Consider the following 13,154-nt stretch of genomic DNA (forward strand, 5'->3'; position numbering starts at 1 on the left):
ACACTCCAAATCTCCATGGCACTAGCAAACCCAGTAACATTTTATTGTATCTTACAACCTTGGATGACGATATGAGACATGAATATGATAATTTCCTTACCCTCTCCTTTTTTGCTTCAGCTATAATATTTAGTGCACGTTTTCATTAAGTATTGTGAATATATTACGTCTGCAGGATCTAACTGATTGTCCGGGATTCAGAAATTCTATTGCCACATACTGGTTTTGCAAAAAAAAAAATACGTATTGCATGCGGTGGGATAACCACATAGAGCAAAATGTGGAAATAACCATTGAACCGATGTGTAAGCTTTTTGTAAACCTATTGTGTAAGAATAGCACCATTCTCTAGTGTTTGAACCATTCGGGGAAAATAAAGATGAAAACAAAACCCTAAAACCTAGCGAAAGCGAGCATCAGATGAATTATGTTGAGGATCACTATCAGGTCATCAATGAAGCTTTACACAAAACGTCGCTCAATCACCATAGTAGAGACCATTTCGGCGTTCAAAGAGAAATGAGTTCAGTAGAAGAAGATGACCGGCACATATGGAGTTTCTAAATCACGAAAAATTACATGCAGATAGAGAACCAAGCAAAGTTTCTTGCAAAAAAAATCAGTTTTTTAAATGTTTTTTATTTTACTGTTCATACGATGTGCATATGAGTTCAGGATTAGAAACACATTCCATGATCGACTCTCTTGAACTACTAAACAGGCAACAAAACTTGGTGGAAGATCCCGCATGTATGTACAAAACAGAGGATGCAAACACAGAGCGCGATTTGAACTCCACTATCCTATTAATACCATCTCCACTTTGTATATACACACACGGAACAGCGACAGTACAGTAAGCGGAAGATGCACAAGGCGGTACATGTACGTGCCGTCGACGAGCGGTAAAGCCTGACCGTGACCGAAGCTAAGCAGACCACCAACGTCAAAAAAATATCTCTCTCTCACAGTCACACAGACAGACGCGGTCACGGCCAGGATACTTTCTACTGTACTCCAAGCGAAACAATCCTATCTGCGGGCCCACCACGGATGGCGCCCACCCGTCCACGTCGGTCACGCGGCGATGACCACCTCGACGGCCGCGGCGTCGGCGCTCCCGGGCCGCCCGCCGCTGCGCCCGGCGGCGGCCGCGCCGCTGAGCACCGAGTCCCGGCAGGTGGGGCAGGAGTCGTGCGAGACGAGCCAGGTGTCGACGCAGCGGACGTGGAACTCGTGGCCGCAGCGCGGCAGCACGCGCACCTTCTCGCCGTCCTCGAACTCGCCGAGGCAGATGGCGCAGACGTCGTCCGCCGGCGCGGCGCCGCCCCCGCCCGCGGCCGCGCACGCGCCGTACACCTCGATGGGGAGGCTCCTGAGCGTGCGCTTCTTGAGCCCGCCCCGCCCGCCCGCCGACGCCGCCGACGCCGCGCCGTCCAGCTCCCCGCCGCCCGACGCCTCCAGCGACGCGCGCCGCGCCCACCGGATGACGTACCGCGCGAGGGAGTTGAGCCCCAGCGCGAAGAGCAGGGCGAAGAGCAGCGCGGCGAGGATGATGACCATGTTGGTGTCGAAGCTGGCGTCGCCGCCGCCGCCGCTGCTGAGCGCGCGCTGCGCGCCGTTCTCGGCGCTCGACGGCGCCTGCGAGCCCGTCTGGCCCATGTACCAGCTCATGGACCGGGTGTGCGCGCCCATCGCCTCCCTTGCCGCGGCAATTATGCGCCGGAGGTATGGGCACCAGTCGCTCGCTTGTAGAAGGACGTGGACGTAGGAGCGGCTGCTATAATGTGGCCGCGGGCCTGCGCGCGCTGCACGCACTTTATATACCAGCTCGCACCCGTTTCGGTTCGCAAAAGTTGAAGCTCGTATGAGTGAGCGAAGGACCGCTTTCTTGTCTGGATTTCGATCGGATAGATAGATATCGCTGGGGGCGATGGAAAATCAAGCCGTGGTGATGGGCCGGGAAATGGCCAGGGGACTTTATATAAAGATCTGAGCTGGACGAGGAGGAGGAGCGGCTGCCCGATCGCCGGCTGCCGGAGGGGGTTGGGTTGCGGGTCACACTGTGAGGTGGGTCCTCCAAAATGATCGCGCACGCCTTGGCCGGAGAAATATCTGGCCAGCTTTGCCGGTGCCACGCACACGCACTCGTTGGTTGTACGGTTGTGCTGCCTCGGTTGGTGCAAAACTACAAATGGGATGGCCACGCGCGTGCGCGCTGATGCAAACCTGCCTTCTTTTGTGTTGGACGATAGAATAGAATAGCCAGCAGCTGGAAGGAGGGGCTCCATGGATTTTGTTGGATTTGGATCTCACACACGGCTAAAGGGGGAGCAGGGCACGTTGCCGTAGCACGGAGGTGCGTAGGGGTTGCTTTGCAGGTTCTAGCGAGGGCAGGCACAATGCATAGCCTCAAGGTGATGCCTCGCATGCCATGTAGGATCGGATATGATGTAAAATGGGTTCGGATAGAGAAGCGGAATCCTCTTCAAAAGGCGGGTGCTTGAAAAGAAAAAGTGTGGTCCGGCGACCAAAGCTGAAAAGATTGGAGTGAAAAGTCTTGGCTCTTCTCTAAATCTCAGCACAAAATAAAAGCCGATCTGAAACAATTCAAAAACAGCCTTGGCAAAGAGTTTGCAGACCTAAGCAGCTCGAAGGCCTGGGAGTGATTGATCTGCACAAGCATGGAATCGCCATGAGATTATGGTGGGAGTGGCTCAGAAGGACTGACGTGGATCGACCCCGGCAAGGCCTAAATCTAATCCCTGATCGACACGTGCTGGAAGTCTTCAACGGTCTTGTGAAGTGGCAGACCGGAGATGGGGCGAAGGCTCTGTTTTGGATGGATCGCTGGGTCAATGGAACAAGAATTGCGGAGCTTGCACCAAAGATTGTGGCCAAGGTGAAAACCCAGATAATAAACAGGAGGCGGGTCTGCGAGGGGACGCTAGCTCACGCGTGGACTAGTGACATTCAGGGCGAGCTCAACACGAAGGAGATGTATCAATTCCTTCAGCTTTGGAAAGTACTCATTGAGATACAGCTAGTACCAGACGTGGAGGACAAAGCGATCTGGGCTTGGAGTGCGACCGGAAACTACACATTCGCTTCTGCTTACAAAATGCTTTGTCAGGGAGGAATATGTTCCCAGTCGGGTTCTGCTATATGAAAGTGTTGGGCTCCGCTTAATTGCAAAATCTTCATGTGGCTTGCGGTCCAATGCAGGCTTTGGACATCGGATAGGAGGCAAAGGCATGGTCTGCAAGAACAAACCTCACCTTGCTTCTTCTGTGACCAGGACGAAGACACGGTGGATCACTTGTTACTTCGATGCGTATTCTCTAGACAGGTCTAGCATCTTTATTTTCTCATAGGAGGTATCGATCAGGCTCTCACGCCTTCCACTCAAGCTACCTTGCCAGATTGGTGGGAGGCGGCTCAGAAGAGGATTCCAAAGAAAGAACGGAAATGTTTCAACTCCTTGATCACGCTAACCTGTTGGACGATCTGGAAACAAAGAAATGCAAGGGTTTTTAGAGGAAACAACAATCGGGATGCTTGGAGCACTATGGACACAGTTTTCCAAGAGCTCAAGCTATGGTTCAGGGCAGGAGGGACGGGAGTTGCTAGATATTGCGAGGAGTAGCGTATTAGGTTTGGAGTGGAGTTTTGGTGGTGTGCACTATCTGTTAGTGTGCATCACGGCTCTGTAATCTTCTTGTAAATACTTCTCTCTTCTATAAAGCTAAGGTACGTGTCGGTGTCAAAATCGGCGGATCTTGGGTAGGGGGTCCCGAACTGTGCGTCTAGGATCGATGGTAACAAGAGGCAGGGAACACAAAGTTTTACCCAGGTTCGGGCCCTCTTGATGGAGGTAAAACCCTACGTCCTGCTCGATTAATATTGATGATATGGGTAGTACAAGAGTTGATCTACCACGAGATCAGAGAGGCTAAACCCTAGAAGGTAGCCTATGATATGATTGTTGATGTGTATATATGATCTATCGACTAGCCTGGCCCTGGTTTATATAATGCACCAGCGGCCTAGGTTAACAAGAGTCCTAGCCGAATACGCCGGTGGGGAGAAGTCCTTGTCTTGATCGCCAAGTCTTGTGGAATCTTCCTTGTATGCGGCAGTTGTCCGAACTGGCCCATGAGTATACGGCCACAGGGGTCCTCGGTCCAATCTATCAGATCGGGAGATGACGTGTTGAGTACCCCCTAGTCCAGGACACCGTCAGTACGTCTTTGGTGTACTCTCGCAAAAAAAGAAACAATTAAAAAACTGACCTTTTTGCACAACGGTCTGGGCTAGGGCGTCATGGTGAGATAGCATGGCACCCTCTTGATGTTGTGATAGCTATGTCTAATGAGGGTAGGGTATCGTGCTGTCGAATGTATTCGGTGCACCCGCACTTATGGTGCTATCGGTGCACCGGATGCCATAGAATATTTTAAAAAATCTGGAAAAAAAATCTAGCACGTTAATACAACATCAATGTATGATGTTACAAAATTCCGTATAAAAATTTGAGATATTTTTGAGATACAAAAATGACAAATTTGAAATCACTTTGATAATGGGCCAAATCTAAAGCCCAAGTTATGTTATGTACTATTCAATGTTGAATTTGTCATTTTTGTTTTTTGATTTATGTTTCGAATTTTGACATGAAATTTTATGAAAACCTACATTAATGATGTGTGAGTGTGCTAAAAAAATTTCACAATATTTTAAACATTTTAACAGCACAATGTGAGTTCGGTGCACCGGTAGCACCACAAACTCCGGTGCACCAGATATTTTCCCATCTAGCATGACCCTCCAGGCCAAGACGTCATGGTATCTACAATGGCATCCTAGCGTCAGGCATCATGAAAAAGAATCATTTTATGAAATATTTTTATTTGCGGTTTATGTTGTGCTGAAGTTTTTAAAAAGAATCAAACCTGTCCACTTTCACCAGGTTCTACGTGGAGTTCCTTTTGATTGATTAGGTTGATGCTAACTAGTATCACATTTACCTGGTTCACTTTGTCTAGTACTATATACCACTTTTTGTTAGATAGAGAGAAAAAAGAGGACTAGCAATTGATAATTCAAAATGGTGTCCGGGCTTATCTGATGAACAGTAAAAACAACATTAATTTTTTTTAAAAAAAAATCCAATTTTTGTCATCCAAGATGCTCCAATGATTTTTGTCCGTTCAGAATTTCAGGGTAGCTAGACATTTGAGGAGGTCATGGCAAAAAAGACAAAATTGACTCTAAACAATGTTTTTTTAATGTTTCTCAAACACCCAGAATTTATCTTTTTGCCATGAGCTCCTCGAACATCCAAAATTCACAATTTTTGAATGGATATCACGCACTATAGCATCTTGCATGCATGAAAAAAGATTTTAAATTTTATTTTAAAAAAATTCATGATTTTACTGTTCATCACTAGGCTCATCTAAGCCCTGGTGCAGATTATGAAGGAAATATGCCCTAGAGGCAATAATAATGTTATTATTTTATTTCCTTATATCATGATAAATGTTTATTATTCATGCTAGAATTGTATTATCCGGAAACAGAATACTTGTGTGAATACATAGACAAACCAAACGTCACTAGTATGCCTCTACTTGACTATCTCGTTAATCGAAGATGGTTATGTTTCCTAACCATAGACATATGTTGTCATTTGATTAATGGGATCACATCATTAGGAGAATGATGTGATTGACATGACCCATTCCATTAGCTTAGCACCCGATCGTTTAATATGTTGCTATTGCTTTCTTCATGACTTATACATGTTCCTATGACTATGAGATTATGCAACTTCCGTTTGCCGGAGGAACACTTTGTGTGCTACCAAACGTCACAACTAACTGGGTGATTATAAAGGAGCTCTACAGGTGTCTCCAAAGGTACATGTTGGGTTGGCGTATTCCAAGATTAGGATTTTTCACTCCGATTGTCAGAGAGGTATCTCTGGGCCATCTCGGTAATGCACATCACATAAGCCTTGCAAGCATTACAACTAATGAGTTAGTTGCAAGATGATGTATTACGAAACGAGTAAAGAGACTTGCCGGTAACGAGATTGAACTAGGTATTGAGATACCGACGATCGAATCTCGGGCAAGTAACATACCGATGACAAAGGGAACAACATATGTTGTTATGCGGTCTGACCGATAAAGATCTTCGTAAAATATGTGGGAGCCAATATGAGCATCCAGGTTCCGCTATTGGTTATTGACCGGAGACGTGTCTCGGTCATGTCTACATTGTTCTCGAACCCGTAGGGTCCGCACGCTTAAGGTTTTGATGACAGTTATATTATGAGTTTATGCATTTTGATGTACCGAAGTTTGTTCGGAGTCCCGGATGTGATCACGGACATGACGAGGAGTCTAGAAATGGTCGAGACATAAAGATTGATATATTGGAAGCCTATATTTAGATATCGGAAGTGTTCCGGGTGAAATCGGGATTTTACCGGAGTACCGGGAGGTTACCGGAACCCCCCGGGAGGTATATGGGCCTTAGTGGGCTTTAGTGGAAGAGAGGAGAGGTGGCCAGGGCTGGGCCGCGCGCCCCCCCCCCTAGTCCGAATAGGACAAGGAGAGGGGGCGGCGCCCCCTTCCTTCTCTCTCTCCTCTTTCCCCCTCCCAAATCCTATTCCAACTAGGAAAGGGGGGAATCCTGGCGCGCCCTCCTCCTGGCCGGCCGCACCTTCCCCTGCTCCTTTATATACGGGGGCAGGGGGCACCCCTAGACACACAAGTTGATCCACGTGATCATATTCTTAGCCGTGTGCGGTGCCCCCTTCCACCATAATCCTCGATAATATTGTAGCGGTGCTTAGGCGAAGCCCTGCGACGGTAGTACATCAAGATCGTCACCACGCCGTCGTGCTGACGGAACTCTTCCCCGACACTTTGCTGGATCGGAGTCCGGGGATCGTCATCAAGCTGAACGTATGCTAAAACTCGGAGGTGCCGTAGTTTCGGTGCTTGATCGGTCGGGCCGTGAAGACGTACGACTACATCAACCGCGTTGTGCTAACGCTTCCGCTGTCGGTCTACAAGGGTACGTAGATCACACTCTCCCCTCTCGTTGCTATGCATCACCATGATCTTGCGTGTGCGTAGGAATTTTTTTGAAATTACTACATTCCCCAACAGTGGTATCAGAGCCTAGGTTTTATGTGTTGATGTTATATGCACGAGTAGAACACAGGTGAGTTATGGGCGATATAAGTCATACTCCTTACCACCATGTCATACTTTGGTTCGGCGGTATTGTTGGACGAAGCGGCCCGGACCGACATTACGCGTACGCTTACGCGAGACCGGTTCTCCCGACGTGCTTTGCACAAAGGTGGCTAGCGGGTGACAGTTTCTCCAACTTTAGTTGAACCGAGTGTGGCTACGCCCGGTCCTTGCGAAGGTTAAAACAGCACCAACTTGACAAACTATCGTTGTGGTTTTGATGCGTAGGTAAGATTGGTTCTTGCTTAAGCCCGTAGCAGCCACGTAAAACTTGCAACAACAAAGTAGAGGACGTCTAACTTGTTTTTGCAGGGCATGTTGTGATGTGATATGGTCAAGACATGATGCTAAATTTTATTGTATGAGATGATCATGTTTTGTAACCGAGTTATCGGCAACTGGCAGGAGCCATATGGTTGTCGCTTTATTGTATGCAATGCAATCGCGCTGTAATGCTTTACTTTATCACTAAGCGGTAGCGATAGTCGTGGAAGCATAAGATTGGCGAGACGACAACGATGCTACGATGGAGATCAAGGTGTCGCGCCGGTGACGATGGTGATCACGACGGTGCTTCGAAGATGGAGATCACAAGCACAAGATGATGATGGCCATATCATATCACTTATATTGATTGCATGTGATGTTTATCTTTTATGCATCTTATCTTGCTTTGATTGACAGTAGCATTGTAAGATGATCTCTCACTAATTATCAAGAAGTGTTCTCCCTGAGTATGCACCATTGCGAAAGTTCTTCGTGCTGAGACACCACGTGATGATCGGGTGTGATAGGCTCTACGTTCAAATACAACGGGTGCAAAACAGTTGCACACGCGGAATACTCAGGTTATACTTGACGAGCCAAGCATATACAGATATGGCCTCGGAACACGGAGACCGAAAGGTCGAGCGTGAATCATATAGTAGATATGATCAACATAGTGATGTTCACCAATGAAACTACTCCATCTCACGTGATGATCGGACATGGTTTAGTTGATTTGGATCACGTAATCACTTAGAGGATTAGAGGGATGTCTATCTAAGTGGGAGTTCTTTAAGTAATATGATTAATTGAACCTAAATTTATCATGAAACTTAGTACCTGATAGTATCTTGCTTGTTTATGTTTGATTGTAGATAGATGGCCCGTGCTGTTGTTCTGTTGAATTTTAATGCGTTCCTTGAGAAAGCAAAGTTGAAAGATGATGGTAGCAATTACACGGACTGGGTCCGTAACTTGAGGATTATCCTCATTGCTGCACAGAAGAATTACGTCCTGGAAGCACCGCTGGGTGCCAGGCCTACTGATGGAGCAACACCAGATGTTATGAACGTCTGGCAGAGCAAAGCTGATGACTACTCGATAGTTCAGTGTGCCATGCTTTACGGCTTAGAATCGGGACTTCAACGACATTTTGAACGTCATGGAGCATATGAGATGTTCCAGGAGTTGAAGTTAATATTTCAAGCAAATGCCCGGATTGAGAGATATGAAGTCTTCAATAAGTTCTATAGCTGCAAGATGGAGGAGAACAGTTCTGTCAGTGAGCATATACTCAAAATGTCTGGGTATAATAATCACTTGATTCAATTGGGAGTTAATCTTCGAGATGATTGCGTCATTGACAGAATTCTCCAATCACTGCCACCAAGCTACAAGAGCTTCGTGATGAACTATAATATGCAAGGGTTGAATAAGACTATTCCCGAGCTCTTCGCAATGCTGAAAGCTGCGGAGGTAGAAATCAAGAAGGAGTATCAAGTGTTGATGGTCAACAAGACCACTAGTTTCAAGAAAAAGGGCAAAGGGAAGAAGAAGGGGAACTTCAAAAAGAATAGCAAGCAAGTTGCTACTCAAGAGAAGAAACCCAAACCTGGACCTAAGCCTGAAACTGAGTGCTTCTACTGCAAGCAGACTGGTCACTGGAAGCGGAACTGTCCCAAGTATTTGGCGGATAAGAAGGATGGCAAGGTGAACAAAGGTATATGTGATATACATGTTATTGATGTGTACCTTACTAATGCTCGCAGTAGCACCTGGGTATTTGATACTGGTTCTGTTGCTAATATTTGCAACTCGAAACAAGGACTACGGATTAAGCGAAGATTGGCTAAGGACGAGGTGACGATGCGCGTGGGAAATGGTTCCAAAGTCAATGTGATCGCGGTCGGCACGCTACCTCTAGATCTACCTTCGGAATTAGTATTAGACCTAAATAATTGTTATTTGGTGCCAGCGTTAAGCATGAACATTATATCTGGATCTTGTTTGATGCGAGACGGTTATTCATTTAAATCAGAGAATAATGATTGTTCTATTTACATGAGTAATATCTTTTATGGTCATGCACCCTTAAAGAGCGGTCTATTCTTATTAAATCTCGATAGTAGTGACACACATATTCATAGTGTTGAAACCAAAAGATGCAGAGTTGATAATGATAGTGCAACTTATTTGTGGCACTGCCGTTTGGGTCATATCGGTATAAAGCGCATGAAGAAACTCCATACTGATGGGCTTTTGGAACAACTTGATTATGAATCACTTGGTACTTGTGAACCGTGCCTTATGGGTAAGATGACAAAAACACCGTTCTCCGGTACTATGGAGAGAGCAACAGATTTATTGGAAATTATACATACAGATGTATGTGGTCCGATGAATGTTGAGACTCGTGGCGGATATCGTTATTTTCTCACCTTCACAGATGACTTAAGCAGATATGGGTATATCTACTTAATGAAACATAAGTCTGAAACATTTGAAAAGTTCAAAGAATTTCAGAGTGAAGTTGAAAATCATCGTAACAAGAAAATAAAATTCCTACGATCTGATCGTGGAGGAGAATATTTGAGTTAGAGTTTGGTGTACATTTAAAACAATGTGGAATAGTTTCACAACTCACGCCACCCGGAACACCACAGCGTAATGGTGTGTCCGAATGTCGTAATCGTACTTTACTAGATATGGTGCGATCTATGATGTCTCTTACTGATTTACCGCTATCGTTTTGGGGATATGCTCTAGAGACGGCCGCATTCACGTTAAATAGGGCACCATCAAAATCCGTTGAGACGACGCCATATGAACTGTGGTTTGGCAAGAAACCAAAGTTATCGTTTCTGAAAGTTTGGGGCTGCGATGCTTATGTGAAAAAACTTTAACCTGATAAGCTCGAACCCAAATCGGAGAAATGTGTCTTCATAGGATATCCAAAGGAAACTATTGGATACATCTTCTATCACAGATCCGAAGGCAAGACTTTTGTTGCTAAATTCGGAAACTTTCTAAAGAAGGAGTTTCTCTCGAAAGAAGTGAGTGGGAGGAAAGTAGAACTTGACAAGGTAACTGTACCTGCTCCCTTATTGGAAAGTAGTACATCACAGAAACCAGTTTCTGTGACACCTACACCAATTAGTGAGGAAGCTAATGATAATGATCATGAAACTTCAGAACAAGATACTACTGAACCTCGTAGATGAACCAGAGTAAGATCCGCGCCAGAGTGGTACGGTAATCCTGTTCTGGAAGTCATGCTACTAGATCATGATGAACCTACGAACTATGAAGAAGCGATGGTGAGCCCAGATTCCGCAAAATGGCTTGAAGCCATGAAATCTGAGATGGGATCCATGTATGAGAACAAAGTATGGACTTTGGTTGACTTGCCCAATGATTAGCAAGCAATTGAGAATAAATGGATCTTCAAGAAGAAGACTGACACTGACGGTAATATTACTGTCTACAAAGCTCGACTTGTCGCAAAAGGTTTTTGGCAAGTTCAAGTGATTGACTACGATGAGACCTTCTCACCCGTAGCGATGCTTAAGTCTGTCCAAATCATGTTAGCAATTACCGCATTTTATGATTATGAAATTTGGCAAATGGATGTCAAAACTGCATTCCTGAATGGATTTCTGCAAGAAGAGTTGTATATGATGCAGCCGGAAGGTTTTGTCGATCCAAAGGGAGCTAACAAAGTGTGCAAGCTCCAGCGATCCATTTATGGACTGGTGCAAGCCTCTCGGAGTTGGAATAAACGCTTTGATAGTGTGATCAAAGCATTTGGTTTTGTACATACTTTTGGAGAAGCCTGTATTTACAAGAAAGTGAGTGGGAGCTCTGTAGCATTTCTAATATTATATGTAGATGACATATTGCTAATCGGAAATGATATAGAATTTCTGGATATCATAAAAGGATACTTGAATAAGAGTTTTTCAATGAAAGACCTCGGTGAAGCTGCTTACATATTGGGCATTAAGATCTATAGAGATAGATCAAGACGCTTAATTAGACTTTCACAAAGCACATACCTTGACAAAGTTTTGAAGAAGTTCAAAATGGATCAAGCAAAGAAAGGATTCTTGCCTGTGTTACAAGGTGTGAAATTGAGTAAGACTCAATCCCCGACCAATGCAGAAGATAGAGAGAAAATGAAAGATGTTCCCTATGCTTCAGCCATAGACTCTATCATGTATGCAATGCTGTGTACCAGACCTAATGTGTGTATTGCTATAAGTCTAGCAGGGAGGTACCAAAGTAATCCAGGCGTGGATCACTGGACAGCGGTCAAGAACATCCTGAAATACCTGAAAAGGACTAAGGATATGTTTCTCATATATGGAGGTGACAAAGAGCTCATCGTAAATGGTTACGTTGATGCAAACTTTGACACTGATCCGGACGATTCTAAATCGCAAACCGGATACGTGTTTACATTAAACGGTGGAGCTGTCAGTTGGTGCAGTTCTAAACAAAGCGTTGTGGCGGGATCTACATGTGAAGCGGAGTACATAGCTGCTTCGGAAGCAACAAACGAAGGAGTCTGGATGAAGGAGTTCATATCCGATCTAGGTGTCATACCTAGTGCATCGGGTCCAATGAAAATCTTTTGTGACAATACTGGTGCAATTGCCTTGACAAAGGAATCCAGATTTCACAAGAGAACCAAGCACATCAAGAGACGCTTCAATTCCATCCGGGATCTAGTCCAGGTGGGAGACATAGAGATTTGTAAGATACATACGGATCTGAATATAGCAGACCCGTTGACTAAGCCTCTTCCACGAGCAAAACATGATCAGCACCAAAGCTCCATGGGTGTTAGAATCATTACTGTGTAATCTAGATTATTGACTCTAGTGCAAGTGGGAGACTGAAGGAAATATGCCCTAGAGGCAATAATAATGTTATTATTTTATTTCCTTATATCATGATAAATGTTTATTATTCATGCTAGAATTGTATTATCCGGAAACAGAATACTTGTGTGAATACATAGACAAACCAAACGTCACTAGTATGCCTCTACTTGACTAGCTCGTTAATCGAAGATGGTTATGTTTCCTAACCATAGACATATGTTGTCATTTGATTAATGGGATCACATCATTAGGAGAATGATGTGATTGACATGACCCATTCCATTAGCTTAGCACCCGATCGTTTAATATGTTGCTATTGCTTTCTTCATGACTTATACATGTTCCTATGACTATGAGATTATGCAACTCCCGTTTGCCGGAGGAACACTTTGTGTGCTACCAAACGTCACAACTAACTGGGTGATTATAAAGGAGCTCTACAGGTGTCTCCAAAGGTACATGTTGGGTTGGCGTATTCCGAGATTAGGATTTGTCACTCCGATTGTCAGAGAGGTATCTCTGGGCCCTCTCGGTAATGCACATCACATAAGCCTTGCAAGCATTACAACTAATGAGTTAGTTGCAAGATGATGTATTACGAAACGAGTAAAGAGACTTGCCGGTAACGAGATTGAACTAGGTATTGAGATACCGACGATCGAATCTCGGGCAAGTAACATACCGATGACAAAGGGAACAACGTATGTTGTTATGCGGTCTGACCGATAAA

The 13,154-nt window shown here is 45.0% G+C and overlaps 1 pseudogene; it reads right to left on the reverse strand.

Annotated features, from left to right (window-relative positions):
- Positions 1-785: 785 nt before the first annotated feature.
- Positions 786-1,956, reverse strand: LOC125545160 (RING-H2 finger protein ATL74 pseudogene; annotated as a pseudogene).
- Between the last annotated feature and the right edge of the window lie 11,198 nt (positions 1,957-13,154).

Source organism: Triticum urartu, chromosome 3A (genome assembly GCF_056163025.1).
Source record: "Triticum urartu cultivar PI428250 chromosome 3A, HENAU_Tu73, whole genome shotgun sequence".
NCBI classification, from domain to species: domain Eukaryota; kingdom Viridiplantae; phylum Streptophyta; class Magnoliopsida; order Poales; family Poaceae; genus Triticum; species Triticum urartu.